This window comes from Glossina fuscipes, unplaced genomic scaffold (assembly GCF_014805625.2).
Source record: "Glossina fuscipes isolate IAEA_lab_2018 unplaced genomic scaffold, Yale_Gfus_2 0, whole genome shotgun sequence".
NCBI lineage: Eukaryota > Metazoa > Arthropoda > Insecta > Diptera > Glossinidae > Glossina > Glossina fuscipes.
The window spans coordinates 41,762,551-41,782,869 of NW_023998414.1; the positions used below are offsets into that span (position 1 = coordinate 41,762,551).

General features: G+C 33.9%; 1 protein-coding gene across 12 annotated transcripts in view; it reads left to right on the forward strand.

Moving 5' to 3' along the window:
• The window catches only part of LOC119644602 (uncharacterized protein CG43867), a 218,632-nt gene that overhangs the window by 171,614 nt on the left and 26,699 nt on the right, over positions 1-20,319 (forward strand). The window contains exons 1-2 of one of the 12 annotated variants that reach the window (XM_038044218.1): positions 10,506-10,535; positions 12,345-12,961. The exons of 9 other annotated variants lie outside the window; for them this stretch is intronic. The gene's annotated coding sequence lies outside the window, so the exon portion shown is untranslated. Of the gene's footprint in view, positions 1-10,505; positions 10,536-10,561; positions 12,135-12,252; positions 12,962-20,319 lie in introns of those variants that run through there. 2 more of the 12 variants (XM_038044216.1, XM_038044217.1) reach the window with 2 other exon arrangements.

Sequence of the window (20,319 nt, forward strand, 5' to 3'; positions counted from 1 at the left end):
ATATCAATAGCATTAGTTTTGGATTAATTTGTCGCAAATCTAATAAAATTTCGTTGTTCACGGTCTAAAAGTTTGTTTGGTCAGCCTGATCGATGCTTATTTCCTATGGTATTTGTGTTATTGTAATTTTTTATATTTTTATATTTGAACAGTAGCACGACTAGTTTACATTTTCTTGTTTACGTTTTTAATATACTTTGTGGCATTTTAAAGAGAAGAACTAAAGAAACTGAGTTAAGCTAATAAATTATTATTGAAATGTAAGAACGCAAGTACAAAAACTGAGTATCCTTAACTAAAGACGTTTACCTTTTCCCGACACGTCTAGTGTCGTGTTTTCGCTCTATGTACACTTATTTGTGACATTTTTTGTTTATTATTTTGTTTTAAGTCAAAGAAAATCTCGAATTATTATTTAAAACACAGTTTTTATTTCTTAAGAAATATATATATATATATATTTTTTTCAGCTTCAACTCATAGTAGTTTTCAGTAAGAGAAACCGTAATCTTTTGTAATGAATGTAGACTTTATTGCGCTACTGTATATTACATTCTCTTGCAAGGAAAATCTTTAAAATTTTTGAACCATACTTATCGCCAGTTGCCGCCAGCTAAAGCGGATTTGGTAAAATTAAATATATACATAAATATATATATATACAAAATCAATATATATATATACATATATATATATATGTATATACGTATACTAGGATGATCAAATAAGTGCTATAATATATTTTTAGTTTCAAGTTAATTTAATGCAAAATTTTTCAAATATCTCCGCAATAAATGGGCATTTGGTTTAAGTTCTTGCATCAGATCAATATTATATACGCCTTGATATGCAAGTCTTTATTAAGAATGTTCCATGTAATGCCAAATTCTTGCGAATGACAGACACACTTACGTTCACACTTTGATTCATAGAATCGATATGACGTTAAAAAACTTCATATCTGCGTGTGTCACTGTAATAGGTATTGTTACATAAACAAAAATTATATCCCTTTAATACAAAAAGATAACAGATTTTAAGAAATATTACGATCAGAAGAAATTTGAAACAATTGAACATGAACATGAACTTAAAACATTGAACTAGAATTCGACAAACCAGAGAGATATTCTTACAGCGATTGCGAGAAAAATAATTATTTTTTGTAGTGTAACAAATCGCATAATTTAATCTACAGAAATCAGCCTATGGCGGTTCTTCCTATTAGCCGCGAAAAATTGTTCCGCAAGCCAAGCAGTTAAGCACCGGGACTAGCAACTCGGTGTATACAACTTCATGTCTTAGTACATTAGACTGTGCTTTAATTATGATTGATGCATGCTTGCAGCTATAGTGAGTGCCGTTGCGGCACGACAATTCCGATACTTCCGCCATTCCTTATCTCTGTCTATCTCTACTTCTTTGTGACCACCACACTTATTAGGAACGTGCCTTCGGGGATTCGTCATATAAAAAAGAACTTTCACTTGTAAAATAGTTTCTCATGATAGTGTATAGATTTTAACCTAGTGGAATCCGCCTGAGTGGCCGAGTAGGCAAGAGTCTCGCGTAGCAACTCAATAGTCGTGGGTTCAAACCTCAAGTGCGGAAGAGTTTTTTAATAAAAAAGCCGATAGCCCTAGATGCTAGTGCTTTAAGACTTTAGTCTTAGAATTTATTCTCTGGCTAAATTTATAATAATAATAATAATAATAATAATAATAATAACCTAGTGAAGAATCCTACGGATTACTTGACTTAAGGATCAATGTGAGAGAAAAACAAAAAAGATAGTGATCAGGCCAAATCTCGGTTAACCGCCACCAACTCTAATAAGAGGTATATTCAAAAAAAAAGATGACTTTATGCTTTTCTCGAAAACTATTTATATATTCATCAATATCTAGTTTGTGCCCTTCAAAGTAATCCCCCTTAGATATATAGAAACACTTGCGCCATCGCTTTTTCCTATTCTCGACGCGTTTCTAATATGAGCTTTTTGACATAGTCTTGAGCCTTTCCAGCCATCTCGTCTTTACCTGCTTAATCGTGGTACAACCTTGTCCTTTTATAAGTCTTTTCCATTTTGGTAACAAGAAAAAGTCGCAGAACGAAACAGTTTAGGACGCGTGCAGCAATATCCATGGCCGTATTATCTGTTGTTTGTAAGTTACTAAACGAAATGTCTTGAAATAGTCCCTCTCCCGTTTTTTTGAATTGTGAATGGATTGCGACCATGCGCAAGACAATGGGCACTTGTGCGCAGCTCGTCTCGCGTTGTATGCTTTAAATGTTCCCTTTTTATCCCACCGTTAATGACTTTGGTGAATATTATTATAGAAGAGTAGTTAATAGATGGATGCAACGACAGGGTGACATGGCTATCTCACGCCAACGCCAACACTTATCGTATAGATTTTTCGATACCTACTTTTTTCTGTTAGAAATGTAACAAAACAATATGATTGTACCTTTAATGTTTCGTTGAAGAGAATACAATAAAACATTAAAAATAAATTTATAAATAAATTTCAATGATACGTACACAAGAGAAAATAAAAATAAAAATAAAAATAAAAAAAAAAAAGAGTATACGTAAATGCATATGTATATATTTATTACTGAACTATAACGATGCGTTTATTGAAAATATGAATGGAGCGTTTATTTTGGTCCCATCAAAAAACAAATGGCATTATATCGAATGCAGCGCAATCTAAATCCCGAGAACAACAGATTATTGAAACAGTGCGTGGGTTGTTTTGCTTTCCTCGCTATAAAATATGAAAATTGACGAAAATTCTCAAATAATTTTCTTCATTCTAATTCAACTAACAGAAAAACAAAAATATAATCAAAATATTGTCAATTATGTTGGCTTGTGTTTACGGTACTCGAACTTCTCTATAAAATACGCTTAGGAATATTCGAACTAAGCAACTAAGGATTGTTTTAGTGAATTCCAGTCGAATCGGTCTCAGGCTATAAATATTAAAAAACGAATCATTTTCAGTAAAAAGACATGAAAAGAAAGCCAAAGGCATGGCTTTGTCATGCCTTTGTGCGCTCAAGGGAAAAAGAGTAAAAGAATAAAATTTCTGAAACCTCCTCCGATTCAAATCAGGCAAAATTAATGAATACCGTCCAGGAATTCTTGATTTAAAATCGAGGCTACCTCCCATCGGAGAGCATTACAAATTTATGGATTCGCGAACGATGAATAAAAAAAACGAGTCGTCGTTTTTTTCAAATGCCTTGACGAAATTATTACCCTCCCGGTCAAACTCTATTCCCATGAATAGCCGAATAGATAAGAATCGTGGTTACCAAGTCAGCCTTCGCGGGTTCAAAACTCAATACGGTAGAGTTTACCTTGATAGTAGTTAGGGTGAGTGCTTAGTCGATAATAAAGGCATAACACTTATCTATTGGCCACACACCCATTGGGCTTTCGCAGCTTCCCCGATCTCCTTCTCTGCATAGGCGGCTGTATACATATTCCATTAGATTATCAGTATGGGCAAGTGGCACTTAAATAATTTCTGATCAAAATGATAGGCTTTGTGCAATGCGGGGCCTTTCTTAGTACCCATTATCAACGTTGTAAAATTGTGTAATTGTGCTATTGAATCTAGTTATATATCTATATCATCTTCATCTATATAATCGATGGTCGTAAGACGTTCGAGTCACTTTAAAAAGTTTCTGAAGCCCTTCTCATTCTTCACTTGTGTCCGTCAGCTTGTTTTTGGTCCAAATTTATGATAATAAAAGCGGAGCGATGCATTTTATCCATCAGATACGTCTTGGCGAAGAGAAGCTATACAATGCCAAGTAACTTCTTTTGATAGACTTTCGGAATAAGCAAACCTCTCTAGCAACCACCATTAGCGTCTATCGTAAGGTTCTTTTTTCTTGTATCGACTTGTGCGCTACCAACAATCTCTACAAATCTGACGACCAATAAGTGATGCCTATTATTATGTTTAAAGTGAGCTATTCTCTGCTCTACCCTACGAGGCAAGAGTTGCTCAACAGAATGGTGTTGATATTTGATATTTGAAAGGAATGGCAAAAGCAAACAATAATTTATTCGTTTTTATATGTAATGGAGTTGAATGTTTACATAATATCTTGGAATAAGTGACTCGAGATCACGAATAATTGCTTAATAATAATTGGAAATAATAATCTACTTGGAAAGACCAAACAAACGATACCATCCTTTGGCTATTTGCGCACACATGATTGCTAAATATAAACTACATTTCAAAAATATTTCATTGGCAGGTGTTTTCCCGCTCGCCTATATATCGAAAGTTTGGAATCCGTTACTTTCACCTCCACTTAAGCGATGGTCGATGCGGATGGCGTAGGGAAGCCCTACATTTTCGCAATCGAACCCTATACCTCCGCTTCCACTTAAGCGAAGGTGCTAATTTATGTCGATATGGATGGGTAGAGCAATCCCGCATTTTCGTAATCGAAGGCCGTACCGTGGCTCAGGGAAACCGTGCATTTTCGTAAGCAAAAAACTCTTGGCAAACTTTTTAGAAAAGATACAAAGTTGAAAATGAACCACGTTCTGAGTCTGATTCTGACTGACTAGTCACTACTATTTTGAATGAAATTCATGACATTTTGTGCAATTCAAATGGAATTGGCGCCCATGATGATCAGGCGGAAAATTGACTTTACTCTGAACGTTTTTTTACGTTTCACGTTTGAAATTTATTTGCTTTTCGTCATCTATTTGTGCATAGACTTAATAAAATGTTTATATTTAGGATGTTTTTTTAGCTGAAAACAACAACAAAATTTAGTAAAGCTCGTATCATCTTCTGGAGGTGATTATAAAAATACGAGGAAGTATTATACACAAGAAATAGAATTCAATTAAATATTCTTTGATATCATCGCTGCTTATTCTGGACGGCACACATTTTCAATTAGAGAAATCAAACAATTAAAAACACTTTTTATAAATATGTTTATTATGAGTGCCGTACCAGTTCTTTCAAAAGAAATCAGAGAAATAAAAATAAAATCCAACGCCATCATCACGATGATCATCATCAACTGACTACTGATTGAATGAATCTATTTAAGTGTTGAATACGTTAAAGAAACAAAGAAAAAAAAAATAAATAAAGGGGAAAAGCAAAGACACCTAAAAACGTATACACACAATATTAATAATAATAATGAAAAATAAGTAAAAAAACTAAAGCGCCTATTGGGTCATAAAGTATCCTATATCACCCTACAGCCACTGATAACAACGCATTGCATGGGCAGTGATCGAATCTTTTTCAATAATGTCCGATCTTGGGCCAAAGTTCGACAGTGTACTAAAAACAAGACGGACAGACAACGAAAACAAGTGTAATAAAATGTGAGTCTATCCCAAGTTCTTCGGGATGCTGGATACATTTTCACAAACTTGATATACAAACTTGCATCACAGGTGGGAAGGGGAATAATAATAACAACATTTAAATAATTATTTTCATTGAATAATTACATAATGAAAATAAAGAAATAAATAAATACACATTGGCGCACTAATAAAAAATTAATTCGAAAAAAAAAAAAATATATATGAAAAGAAATATATATGAATGGAAAGATAAATAATTAAATTCGCAAACAAAAAAGATTTTAAAAAATGCATTTATTTATAAGTAAATATTTCACTTATTTTGGATTTTTGTATTTTTATTATTATTACCGCTTACTTCACAGCGTCTGCAAGTAAATTAATGAACCATACATCCGTCAATGTTACGTTTTATGAAGTTTTTTTTTATATTTAGAAAATTATTTTAAAGCCACCAATGTAAGATGCCCGCCTGCATGTTAACTTTGTCATATCACTGAACCATTTACGTGTATTCTTACACCCATCACCCATCATGGAATGAAGGATATATTCATTATGGCAAAATGTATTCAACCCCCAGAAGAAAGCTTCAGGGACCACACAAATCACATTCTGCATCGATGCAGCATGCATGTCCATCCGTCCGTCCGTCTGTATAATGTCTGTTGTAAACATTCCCCAGACTGCAAAAACATAGTCATCGACTTCAAATTTGGCAAGTTGCTATTGAAAATGGACCAATTTGGTGAAGGTACACGCCTACAGTACAACATAACCTGAAAAGAACTTTTTTGAAAAAAAATAAAAACATGGTTTTTCGCTCATTACGCACGAACTACAGCAGGCAAATTTACAAAAACCTGAACGCGTATTGTATAGGTAATGTGGTGGTACCTCTATAGAAATAGGAAAAATCGGCCACGCCTGCTTAATTTTATAATATGTTATAAATTCATTTTTTTCCAAAACCTTTATATGACAAAACAAATAAATGTCAATACTCGATAAAATTTGGTGGTCGTGATTACTTTAACAATTTGCATAGACGCATTATGCAATCCCCCACATAACGTAGCGTTGCTTCCATTGCAGTTTCTAAGCAATGAGCGAACAACTTCGAAAAAGCGAAAGGCTTTCCAGTTGTGTGCATCTTTTCACCGAGTCCGCCTATTTTCAATATTAATTAACTATGCAAGAACTTTTGATATTTTTACTGCATTACGGCATTACGCAGAGAAAGAAACGGACAAATGGACATACTCACATTGACTCGGTGTTTGATGAAGAGCAAGGATACATACATTTTGTAACGTGTCTGAGGCTTCCTTCTGGGTGTTGCGAACGTTTCGAAAAACTGAGTATACCACCAAATTGCAACAGTGTGTTTTAAAAAGATTCACTAATGATAATCTGTACGATGCGCTTGTAATTTTTTGGCAAAACCATTGACTCCTATCGAATCGGTTTTGGCCTCATATGCATACGACGGTCGTCTCGACGAAAGTACACATGAACGTATGACTTTTGCTTGCAATTATTTTCTTCAATTTCTTAATGTTGGAAGAAGTTAGAAATCAGAGAAGACATTAAGCAACAATTTCCCAGCAGCTGGGATTCATTTGACACAAGCAGTCTTTACGGAGCGCCTGGAGAAGACCTCAGTTTTTTTCGCATTTTCTCTAGTCAGTTCGAAGTCCCTTTTAATTCAGTAGATACTCTTCGTAATAGCTATCGTTTCTTTACTATCATTAAAAAGTTTCGATTAAGTTGTTCCTTTTTTGTGTACACACACTACGGAACGATACGGATAGATTCGTTTTGTCGATGTATCCACACTGCCCAAAAGAAAGCTCCATAGGTGTTGTAAAGTGCATATATGTTCTTGATTGAGATCTGAATCGACTTGAGCATTTCTATCTGTTCCTGTAGGTAGATATGTGCGGTAATTATCGCCGCAAATTAATATTAAAATTGAGACGTAAGGGTCAAAAGACACGCCTATACTGAGCACACTTCTATTTCAAAGCCAAACATGCCTGGGTTTTTTCCTTCGTACTTATAAGCAGGAGCAATAAAAATTTCCAGGCGGGTGATCGTATGGATCGAAAATAAAGGAACTCGACCGTGCCCACTATAAAACTTCACTTTTTGTACGTCTTCCCGTCGACTTTTTTCAATGATAATGCTGGCGATTACAAATATATTCAGCCAGAGTCAAATAAAATATTGCTTACCTGTTATTGTTGTTATTATTATTATTATTATTATTATTATTATTATCATTATTGTCATTGTTATTGTCATTAATAATTTTGTTACGTTTTTGCTTTAAAATATTGTTGATTAACCATTTAAAGATAAGGAGAAAACATTGCCTCGTATAATAACAATTCATTAATATATTCTTTTGCAACACTTAGACGCCGTGTCATGTATCAATAATGATAATGTTATGTCTAATATGCAGACTTTAAGCAATTGGCCGACATCCAGTCTGGGCGTCTGCCTTGTATCAGACATTATATATAAATGCGTAATAAAGAGAAAAAAAAAAGAAAAGGACAGAAAGAAACACACGACGCGCAAAATTTTGAAATATTTTTCTAATTTTTCTAAAAAGATTTTTTATTACTTACTTACATTTATTGCTTTTATAGTGTTTTTGAATACATATTTATTTTTTTTTTTAAACAAATAATTAAATGTATAGAAAATCTTTGAAGACGAGACGCTCTTCACCTATACAAGCAAACAAATAAACAAATTGTGACAGCGGGATAAACACGCATAAATAGATTAAAAATAAAAGCATAAGAGCGGAGAGTGAAGAGCTTAAGAATCAACAGCAAATCCCATATGCTATATGAAAAACTCGCATGAATAATGATGTTGTTGCTCTTGGTTGCCTGTGATGTTGGCGAATTTTTCATTCTCTACCCCCACGACATGCGAGACACATGTATCTAAGTGTGTACATGTCATTGTTAGCCATTTGTACATGACAGTTGATAGTAGTGAGTGAACAACAAGAAAAATTACTTCTTTTTTTTTTTTATGAGATCTGCAGCATTTTTTTTTTTTTTTCTTCTTTTCCGGAAATCTCCAAACATTTCAGTAAACATACATCAGATGATAAATAAATGAAAATTACATCAAATGAATCATCATGCGATGATGGCGCCTAAAAGTATGTACAATACATTTTTGATAAACGGAATAACAAATCGAAAAAGAAAATTGAAAAACAGGACCGTTTTTGAAAGACGGGTAACTCAAGGCCCATTTTCAATCGAACTTTCTATATTTAATAAATCCCTAGAACACAAATATAAAGATCAATATATATATATTTTGCTATTGTTTGGGGTAAGTCAAGTTATTTGTATTGACTGCGATAACTCAGAATCCCAAGTTAGTTCGGTCGATCAAATGTATATTTCTTAGTGTTGCCGCCATTTGTGCGATAAAGTGTTTACCAAAAAAAAAAAAAAAACAATTTAGGATTAGTGAAAATGAAGCATATCACGCGGAAGCAACGCATTTTGATTGTTGAACAATATTTCCAAAAAATTATGAATATATGACAGCCACAGTGTGCAAACTTCGTAAAAAATATGGTGCTTCGTCAACGGTGCAGAGAATAATTGCAAAACAGAGAATAAAAGAAAGACTGGTTGGTCCAATTGTTAATATCGAGGTAGAGCGTGCACCAACATCAATTCGGCATCGTGAACAAGAATTTCAAATTTAGACAAGCTCTCTCAAGTGTTAGCTCACTAAAGATTTGCGTCGCCAGGCTTATAAACTTCTATTGACCGAAGAACTCAAGTCTAACGACCACCATGTATAGCGATGTTAGTTCTTTGAATGGTGGGCATTCTGGACTGTAGGAGGCATCGTTGGACCATGCTTTTTTGAAAATAAAGCGTTGACTGTTACTGGTGCTCCATGTCGCGCTATGATAAGCCAGTGAGTGACACGTGGTTTCAACTCCCATCCATCCCGTAAAACTATTCAACCAACGCATCAGACATTCTCTGGTCGTGTACTCCCTCGTTTCGGTGATCAAAGTTGGCCACCTACATCATGTAGAGATTATTTTCCCGATGATTCAATAAAAAATATTGCAATTAAATAATTAAATAAAACTTTTCGCGATTTAACTCAAATCTTGCGTACATATCGGTACACCGCTTTATAATGAAAAGTGCAAGAAAACTGTATCTAATTTAAGGTTAACTATTGCAAATATTCCTACTAGAACTCGAACATCGAATGAAAATGACAAATTAAATCTGTGGTTATGATGAGGGTTTACAGCAACATCAAAAGCCGTTTATAATAATAATAAATAAGTTTTATGATAATTAACTATCTTAGTTGGCATTTGTAAGCAAGTGATAATAGAATTTCAAGATTAATCTTTATGGGGACTGCCGGACCACATCAGTTGTATACTTTAATCGTTTATAATAATGGATAAAAAAAAAATTGCATTTTTATTAAAACTATTTATTAAAGAAAACGGAAAATTTTCTCAAAATCCTTCTAAAATCTATAAATTTCCCTTTGGAAGTTTTCGGCTCTTTTTTAGTCTAATCATTGTGGCTATGTTTTCGATTTTCTTTTTCTGTTTATTTTTGTCTTTGTGTCGTTTTTCTAATTTTTTGCCTTCTTTGAAAAGTGCACACTCAGGCAGTCAGCCAGGCAGCCGTCCAGCCAACCAACCGTAATTTAGCTGGGAATAATAACACCACCGCGCGCTATCATATACAACAAGAACAAAAACACAACTAATACTCCACACCACTATTACCATTCGATTCATAGCAAGCGAGAGTTGGTGGTGTATTCACGAGTTTCTCCATATATTTTACATATACAAAAGCATACACAGAGATAATGTCAGTTGTGCGTAATTTTTCTTCTTTTAGAAAACATTACAACTTGAAAAATATTCCTAGAGTTTTTAGTTATCGCCTGGCCTTCGTTAAGTGCATAACGGTTTAACGGGATATCGCAAACGCTTAAACGCACCAAAGAGTAAAGAGACGAAAAACTAAAAAACAAAAACAATTGTGTTAAAGTAGAAATTATATTTTTAGCTTAAAGATGATGATGATGATGATGTGTAATCAAAATATTTATATATGTATATGTTGGGGTCCCCACAAAAAAAAAAAAAAAAAACAAAAACAAAAACAAAAAACGTAGGGGCAGGTGGGAGGAGATGAAGGCGAAATGTCAAAAATAAATTTTTCATTTACACAAAAAAAATAAATCAGTCAAAGCCTTTTCATAAGAGCTCGTTTACGAGAATACAATTAACTTACGTTCAAAGTTTGCAGTGCATTTTGTTTTGGCCGCTTACCTCTTCTCAATAGCTAGCCTATTTAGTAAAACGTTGACCTCATGATTAGCTTTTCCTGATTTGACAATGGCCGATCAGCTCGGTCCTGATCTGAAATGTAATTTTGACCTGCTGCCCTTTAATATGATAATCGTTTGAAAGACAAGTAATCTTAGTAAGGGAGAGAGATAGCATTAGTTCGATATTTGCAAAAACATCAGTCCGGTATAAAAAACAAGTCCTCGATTTTGAATCGAAATTTTAAATTCCTAAAGGGTTAATGTGTCCCTTTTTTTGATTGATGGTTGAATCATTGCACAGATTAAAGACCATTCGGCTCCGGCTAGTCCGGCTTTTGGACTCGCCATTGGACCATCGTAATTCCATTCGCAACGCTTACAAATATAAATACCAGCAATCTTTAGAACTTTAGTTCAACTCTGAACAACTAAGTTTTCAATTCACTTTAATCATGTCCGTCTATCCGTGTAAATTCCAAAGAAAAGCAACATTTGACAAAGATATTTTTACTTTTTTTTGTTCATTTGGATTCCGTTTGCCTACGATTTCGTCACACTGACTCAAACTGCCTCCATTGTGTAGACTTTTGTCAAGCTTAAGGATAAGTAGTCTTACAGTGGAGAAAATTATTAACACTCCCAGAAAAACAATGTTACTTTCTTGGCTAAATTTCTCAAATATTTCAATTACATTCTTTCGAACACAGCTAAACCATTGCAAGTTAATAAGCGGCCAATATATTATATAATTGACCCAGCCCTCTTGTCGGTTAATTTGTCTTCGACAACAATGGCTTGTTTTTGGCTTAACTTCGCGGCATTGCTCGTATCCAGTAAGATTTCTAGTCCGCAATCGAAAAAATCATATAAAATGTCCTAATGGTCCCTGCTGATGGTCTATTACAAGCCCAAAAACTTCGTCCAGTCAAATTCAAGTCAAAGATTTTAGAAATTTTGCAATTGAGCTATAGAGAGGTAATTGCTTGTAGATGCTTGCACGTCTCGTAAGTTTCTCCCTTCGCAGTATTTGGATTAACTTTTCGGTTATGAAAGGAACTTCTAGCCGGCTATTTTGTTTCCAAGTAAAAACAATTTCTCTTGATTGTTGTTAGAAAGCACAAGTATATCCTCGTTACTGCAAAGCAAAGGTTAATGTTGATTCTCCTCGCCTCGCCATTCTTGTAAAGAATGCAACAGAATAACAAAATTATTCTGCTTCGAAATTTACACGATAGACAGAATAGAGCAAAAGTGAATAAAAAAAGAAAAAATTATATTCGTTCGATTTATTGCGAGCTTCGCCTTAACTCATCGAATACGCTTTTCGACTCACCTTTCGAATAACAATGACAAGTATTTGAGGCATCTTCTCGTGGAAATTGTTAGTTTCAATTTATTAAAATATAAATGTGTATGCAAAAATATAGAATTTCATGTTTTTGTAAACTGATCCGGGGGCGCCGCCCCATCTGCCCACTCTCACCCCTATTCCCAGTAAGAGTTAAAAGTAAATGAACTCCTCGTACAGATATCTTAACTGATTTAAATAGCTATGTAAACAAAATTGCTTTACCTTTTTATGTTGGTTTAGTTTTTTTCCCGTTGCGCACAATTTCAACCCTCAGCAAGGGAAGAATTAAGTGATTTACACTCCGGCTTTTATCTACACGGCTGCAAAATCAATCAAGCTCAAGTTCAAACTTTTCATATATCCCACAAACGTTAGTCATATGAACATAAAAATTTTTACCACAAAAGTTAAAAGAAGAAAAACCACCCCTTCCCCCAACCCACCCTTAAAATTAATAATAATAAAAAAAAATAAAGAAGAAAAATCGGTCCTCTAACGTTTCCATCTGAGTGAACTTTGCCGAATAACTAGTCAATATTGCAAGTGAAACGAAACGAATAAATTTTTTACTGAAAGACTTTAACATCACATTAAAGGTCGTGCGATAATTAAAATACTGCAAAAAAGTTTTTCGGTTTTCTCACTTACAGTTTACGCGTTAATATCATCTAAAAAGGGTGAATCCTTAGTGTGATTTTTTTCTATTGAGCATAACGTATAAAAATAAAACAAAAACAAAAAGTAAAAGAAACAGAAACAGAAACAGAAACTGAGACAGAAATTTAAAAACATTACACAAAATATGACTGCAGTCGCAATTGTTGCCAACAACGCCAGCAAGATGATCAACTTACGATGTAAGCTTAACTAATAATTTAAATCAATTTATTATTTATATTATCAATCATTATCAAGATTCGAGAAAAAAAAATCGTATAAATGTATATATATCACATAGGATCATGGCCTTAGGTTTAGTCACATAAAAGGGATCGTAAATGAAATTCTTCTGTGAAGGCGGTTCGCATTACTTCATTACTTCCAATCAATACTGCACAAAACATTAGTAATTAGTAACAGTTTTCTCGCCCTAACTAGATTGCATTACTTAATAACAGAAGACGACTTTGCAGTTCACCTTCGGCAAACCTATAGCAGAAGTTTGAAATGCATCACAGGTCAATAAATTTAAAGCAAATGCTTTTTCTTCTCTTCTCTTCTCTTCTCTTCTCTTTTTTTTTTTTTTGGATTTAATGTAAATTATTTAAGGCCAAAATCCACTATGAGTTGTAATCCAACTGCATTTGTGGCCAGATTGCAAGGTAAGAAGACGCTACGCATTACGATTTGAACAAATCTGTATACGAAAGTAATTGAGAATAAATTTTAATTACAATAATAGGATTTATTCTAAACATCTTGCATATGCATTCTATACGAAGGTAAATGAATTGGCTTATCGCCCTTACGTTGATTGCATATTTTCTGCATTTCCGTTGCACCGATAAACGGAAGAGTTCGCTTCTCGCGTTAGCGATTTTCCTCATGAAATTTCGTGCATCCAAATATAGTATCATCTCGCAACAATAAATGAATGATATTATGTTCTGAGAGCACATTCTCCCACACAGAATCGAGCACTCTAAAACGATATAATCGGACGAGGCCGATAACATTTTGCCTAACATGCTTCTGCATCAACCTTTGCAATATATCTTCATACCAGGGTTGCTTTTTAAGAAAACCAGAAATGGTACAACTATGTAATCCAAACTTTGCGTTCTAAGTGTCTATGTCCAATCACTGACTCCTATCAATTTTCATCATTGTACGCTAAAACTAAGGTCTAATTGCGATATAAGGGTTAATTTTTTAGTGCAATTTTTGTATGAAGCGGGTTCAAAAAATTGGCCCATACTATGCAAATTCTTGCACAGTCATTTAAAATGCCAAAATATAATTTATTTTTTTCAAAGATATATTAAAAATGAGAAACTTTTAACTTCTTTGCAACAGAGCTGCATATGATCCGTTCAATAGAGATCGTCTTAGGGCCGAAGCCTGTCAATATGCCAACTTTTATCGAGATATCATGTAAAAACACAATAATGTATAGGTGGGCAGCAGATAGATAGACGGACAGACGTCCTCAAATCAATTCCAAAAATAACTCAGAAAATGATTCTGAATCAATGGTTGGTATAATAAGAAGTAGAACTATATTAACTATTTTTGCCTGTGCTTACAAACTGTCCGCACAAACTTAACATATCCATAACACATACGTAGTGTAGGGTATAAAAGCGGAACGGAATGATTGCTTATATTGAAAGAGAAGAAATTTTGAGAATCAACTTTCATTCAGAAAGCAAATGATTACAAATCTTTATAGCTCATAAGGGTCGGTACTCAATCATGACCTTGAAAAAAGAGTCGATAACTAATCGTAAGGATCTCTGCACAATTGGCTTTGGAAAACCTTAACGCAAACAATTGTGGGCACAAGTAGAGATCGATTGAAGAGAGACATTTGTTTATCGCATGGAACCGCAAGTTCCCTCTACCGTCATTCATGCGTAGGCCGCATAAATTCTTTGGTATTTGGACTTTCATCAGTCATCTGGATAGCCGTCGTGTCACCGTACGGATATGCTGGCGATCATCATCGAAAAACAAATAAAAAACAACAGACACATACTCTCTGTTTACCAATCACATCGAAAACCTTTTTTCTTTTTGAGCCGATGGCAAGAACCCCGTTTAAAGATAAGAAAATTGGTTTGAAAGAAATAAATAAATTAATAATGAACAGTGCACACACTTGCATACTGACTCGTCCTCTTATATTAAAGTTGGAATATTTTGTTAATTGAGGGCGGGTCAGCTCAGCATATTTTGAATAACAAAATCTTCTGCGAATAGTTGGTGAGACGAAAATATTTAAAACTCCTATCTCCTATCTCTTCTTAAAATCCATATATAAATGTAATTTTTGATCAAAACAAACATATAAATAACAAGTACGAAAATTATATTTAGCTACGAGCGAATCTTTTATGACCATCACCGAGATCCTAAAAAAAAAAGCAAAAAAAACTAAATTTTCATACTCTACAATTATGGATGGGCGTGGTGAATTGTTTGCATTTTTGTAGACGCACTACAGCATCGCCCATAGAATACCCATTCAAATGTAGGTTTATCTACAATAGTTTAAGAGTAACGGGCAAAAAACTAATTTTTTGTTCCTTTTAAGAAACAGGGATGTTCTCAGTTTACGTAGTGCTGTAGACGTGTCGTTCGATAGATTTGATCCATTTTAAATACCAATGTAAGTGCAAGAACTCCCAATGTTTTTGCCAAATTTGAAATCGATAGCGTCACTTCTACGGTCAGAAAAATATTCATAACAAACTTTACACGGATGGACAGACAGACACGTTTAAATCGAAATTTGAAGATTATAAATAGTTTGCGGGGTCTATGGGCGTTGCAAACATTCTAGGTCATGGGTGTAAAAATGCAAATATTTCCGACAAAATGTTAAAGATTTTAAGAGAAGAATGCGGATGGACTGGATATATGAAGATATGAAATTCCAAGTTAAGCAAAAATATATGCATTTTTAAGAGCCTACGGTACTTACTTTATAGATACGTGGAATACGATGATATAGGCCATCCTTCAAACATGAACATAATAGTGTACGCGATAGCTAATACCGCAACATTTTATTTGTCGCTATACTAAATGAGCCCACAATTAATTAAGGATTTGACGGTTTTCGGGTATTTAAGTTTGCTTTTGCCTTTTTGGGGGACACTCAAAACAATTCTTAATTTATTACTATTATTATTATAAATTGTAAAACTAGCACCTAAGGCTATTGGTTTTGTTGAGAAATCGACGGCATTTGAAATATGAACCCACGACCACTGGGTAGTTAGCCGAGATCCCTTGCGCACTCGGCCAATTTAGGCTGAGTTTTATATTGGGTCTTCGAGAAGAAATGTTTCAATTTCATATCTTGACCGACCGACCGTGTCCGTCCGTCCGTCCGTCCGTCCCCCCCCCCCCACTTCAGTTTCTAATTTATGATTTGTAATGTAACACGTTTATGAATGCATTTATCTATAGCCCTTTAAAAGTTTTACTTCTGCAATTGCTATTGTCATTGTTATTGTCGTAATGACGCGTCATGTTTACTTTACACTTGAATGCACTTTTTGTCATAATTCCTTATGTTTCATGCAAAAAAATAAAAAAATAAAAAAAAAAATTGTTTAAAAACTTGAGCGGAAAATAAAAGAAAAAATGCCAAACTTCTATTTTCTTTCTTCTTTTCACAGCGCTGAGGTACACTTGCAGAAAATCTTATCAGTAATCGAGATCTCAAATCGAAAAAAAATCGAAAATGAAACAATTTTTCTATGCATTATGAATAGATAAACTTATAAATGTAACATGCTATGTAAACGTAAATACCTTAAAACTGCAATGTCCATCAGCGTATATATAACGCAAAACATAATATGAAAAAAAGAATGCCCGAGCATTAAAATGAAAGATAGTGATTGTGGAGATTATTAAGTGTACGTTGGAGGATTAAGGAAAAGGAAACATTTTGCTAAAATATTAAAAATTGGCAACAACGCAGCCATCCTCTAGACACATATTTCGCTTAACGGACTAGGCGGCACACAGCACAGCTGGCCCAAATTTAAATTGAAAAACGAAAATCGGAAATAGACTAACTAGAGAAATACGTAGAGATTTTTAGAAATATTGACTTTTGTATAAATGGCGAGTGTTTGGAAGAAAAGTGCAATTTTTGACCAAAAGCACACACGGCACTCTCTAATTGATAAAAAAAAATGTTTAAACTAATTGAACTTATCGAAAAAAACTCGAACGAAAGAAGTGAAAATTGTTTGAGTTATGCTTTGTGCCGTTTTGAAAAATCATATTCCGAGAGAAATGGATTTAGAATGCGTGAGAGACCAAATTTACTGTTCGCTATTCCAGCATTATTAAACTGCTCTTGCATGTTCAAATATTCCTCTTACGGTCTCTCTCTTCGACGATTTTATTGCTCGAAAGTGCCTTTTTTGCTGCAACTCTGTCAAAGACGCAAGCGTACGTGTTACACTTGATACGTTACGAAATGACGGAAAATATGATAAAAAAATATAGTATAGTTCCGTAGATGGATCCATAATGAACTTCAAAGACCAAATATTTTTCCCAAAACTTTTAATTTCTTAAGAGAAGCAATGAAAATTTCAGAATCGCTCTCAGCCTCATGTCTATTCGAAGGTTGAAGAAACCGCACCAAGATATTTTTTTTTTTTTGGAAATGTTATTGAATAAAGCATGAAGCTTTTCCAAAGGCATCCGATCAGTCCATTAGAGGAGAGAGCAGTTCAAAAGGCGAGACATTGAGCTGCAACTTCCCAGCTGCAATTCATATGACACAACAAGGGTGTGTTATCGCGTTTGAAAGGTAGCTTCCAATAGTTTCAACGAAAACATTTTTGTCGGGTAATGAAATTTTTTCGCACATATTCTAGAAGGTCCAAAGCGTGCATTTAAATGGCAAAACAAAAATCTAATTTTTTTAAAACTTTACAGCGGCTCGACCGCTTAGCTGAGTGATCTAATTACGGTATGAGTGTATATGGAGACAAGTTATTCCTTCTATTTTCTCTCCTTTTTTTTGATTTTTTTTTTTTCCGAAATTTTCGAATTTTTTTATTTCAGCTTATCTTTATTTAATCGACATTTCTGTTCCGTGCGTTTCTTTATTTGTTCAGTTTGCTTGCTTTCCCTTCCTTTCAACGTTGACTGGAGTGTCTGATATAATTCATTTTAGAACAATAACAGATCATGTTTTTAATACAAGATTACATTGCATCGCATTACAGAGATAATCTTCTCTTGCATCGATTTTATGTAAACTTTCTCTCAGTGTATTTAACTGTTAAATATTAAGGAAGAAGTATTTTAAAGAGTAAAAGCATGAAAATAGGAGCTTTCGCAAACACAATACTCTCAAGTGTTAAACAACATCATTTGAAACGTTCAACGATAATGGAAATGTTAGTGGTTCTCTCTAAAAAAAAAAAAAAAAAAAAATTGATACATATATATCTTTTTATATGTATATGTATATGTATATGTATATAATGGAAAAGTAAAGAAATATAAAATATGACATTTTTGCAAACGATTGTTATATGAATGTGGATGGATTTAATTCCTCCTTTCCATCCCCGTCCCGCCCAAATGACTTTGATTTCCTTGATTACGTTTTGTCTTCCCCTTGATGCTTAACAACTATAGCTGCACTTGTAAGGTATAAAATGTAAAAAAACTAAACAACAACGAAGCAACATTTCAAGTGCATAGTAGAGCTTGAAGCTTGAAAATAAACGGGATTAAATTTTGTAAAATACAAAGAATTTTCCAAAAACAATATCAAAATTTTGTTTATACCATAACAATACATTGGAAATATTCCGTTTCCACTATCCACGCCTTATCCTCGCTCACACTAACTTATTATTCTTATTCGAAATAATTTCATATTTGACTAGAAGCAGAAATGTGTCTTATTATATAAAATATTGTCGATAATATTTCTCTTCGTGTTTCATTGTTTCGTCTGCAAAATTGTCAATTTTTTGTTTTATTTATGTATTTATTTTTGTCATATCTGTTTTTGTCACATTATTAAGAGAAATGTCAATTTATTGTCTGATGCGTTCTTTTTATAACACACTTTTGACATTTGCGTTTCGTTGTGTGTTTACTACAAATTTTCTTGATATTGTTACTAAAAGCAAATTGCCAAAAAAAAGAAAAAAAAAGGGGAGGAAAAACCAGTAAAGACTTTATTAAAAAAAGGACTTTAAAGACGTTGTACATGGTTAGTGACCTTATCAACCCATCAACTTGGATAGTATTTTTAAAGTCTGTCGCACGCTTCTTACGCTTCAAACAGGTCCACTTTCAAAAAAAAAAAAAAAACGCTTGGAGTTCTCGAAATAATTAAAATGGACAAAGAAAGAAAAAAATTAAAAAAAAAAAAAATATTCATCTTACTGCTTGCTGCAGATGCTGGGAACCCACATATATATATATAGTCACGCAGCCATACTCTATACAATGTGTGTTCAACGAAGCATCTTACCTTTGTTTAGTTTTTTGAGGTTATGTCTTAATAATTTTCTATATCTTCAGTAAAGCTCTTGCAACGAGACAACTTTTTCCAATTATCTAAATCATTGTCAAAAACATGCAGATCGAATTTACGATTGTCATAAGTGTCCCCAGGAGGCAAACAATTGAAGAAAAAATGTCTAGTGATTCAAGTTCACATTCAAATGGGAAAAAAAAAAAAACATTAAGGGCTACCAGCAGAGGATTTCCATCCATTTGACTCACTTGTGGATCAATTTATGGCATGGTGGGCTAGTTGAAGATATTCTCAAAGTCAGAAAAAATGTAGCTTTACATGAACTGTTGAGTTAGCAGACAAAGAGCAGATAGGCACAACAAGCACCGTATTAGCGGAAAGAAGGTTCAATGAAGAACTCATCACAAAACATGTAAACATTAACACGTTCATGGAGGTGAATGCCACAGCATTTGCCACTTTCTGCCACTTGTGATGCAAAGTGGAAAGAATGCCTTAAAACTGAAATTTTAACCTAAAGTTTTCGTAATTACTACGCTCCTCTCAAGGTAATAACTAACTGATCCTTCAGGTATATTTTTCTATTATTATTTTACTTTTTCTCCGCAAATGCATTTATAAATTGACTTGAAGCGCCTTTAATTTCTTAGATGATTTCAGTGCACGAGAGGGAGAAGCGGATTCTCTCGTTGTCCCTTTTTCTCATGTTTTCTCTTAAATGAATGCATTCATCTGGCTATTCTCGTAATGTCTTGAATCAAATTTTGGATATCACACGAATAGTTTTAAAATAAATTGACTGAGTGTCCATCTGTCTGTTTGCGTAACTTTGTAGTATATATATGGTAAACATTCTCCCGTTAGCGAAAATGAAAATATCGCCGGCAAATTCGCAAAAGAATTTGGAACCGAGCTAAACTTTTCAAAGGGCACGCCTACAACGCCTACATGCCTATACGACAAAAACTTTTATTTTGAAAATAGAAGAAATCAACTGCGGCCGCCCATATTATAGAG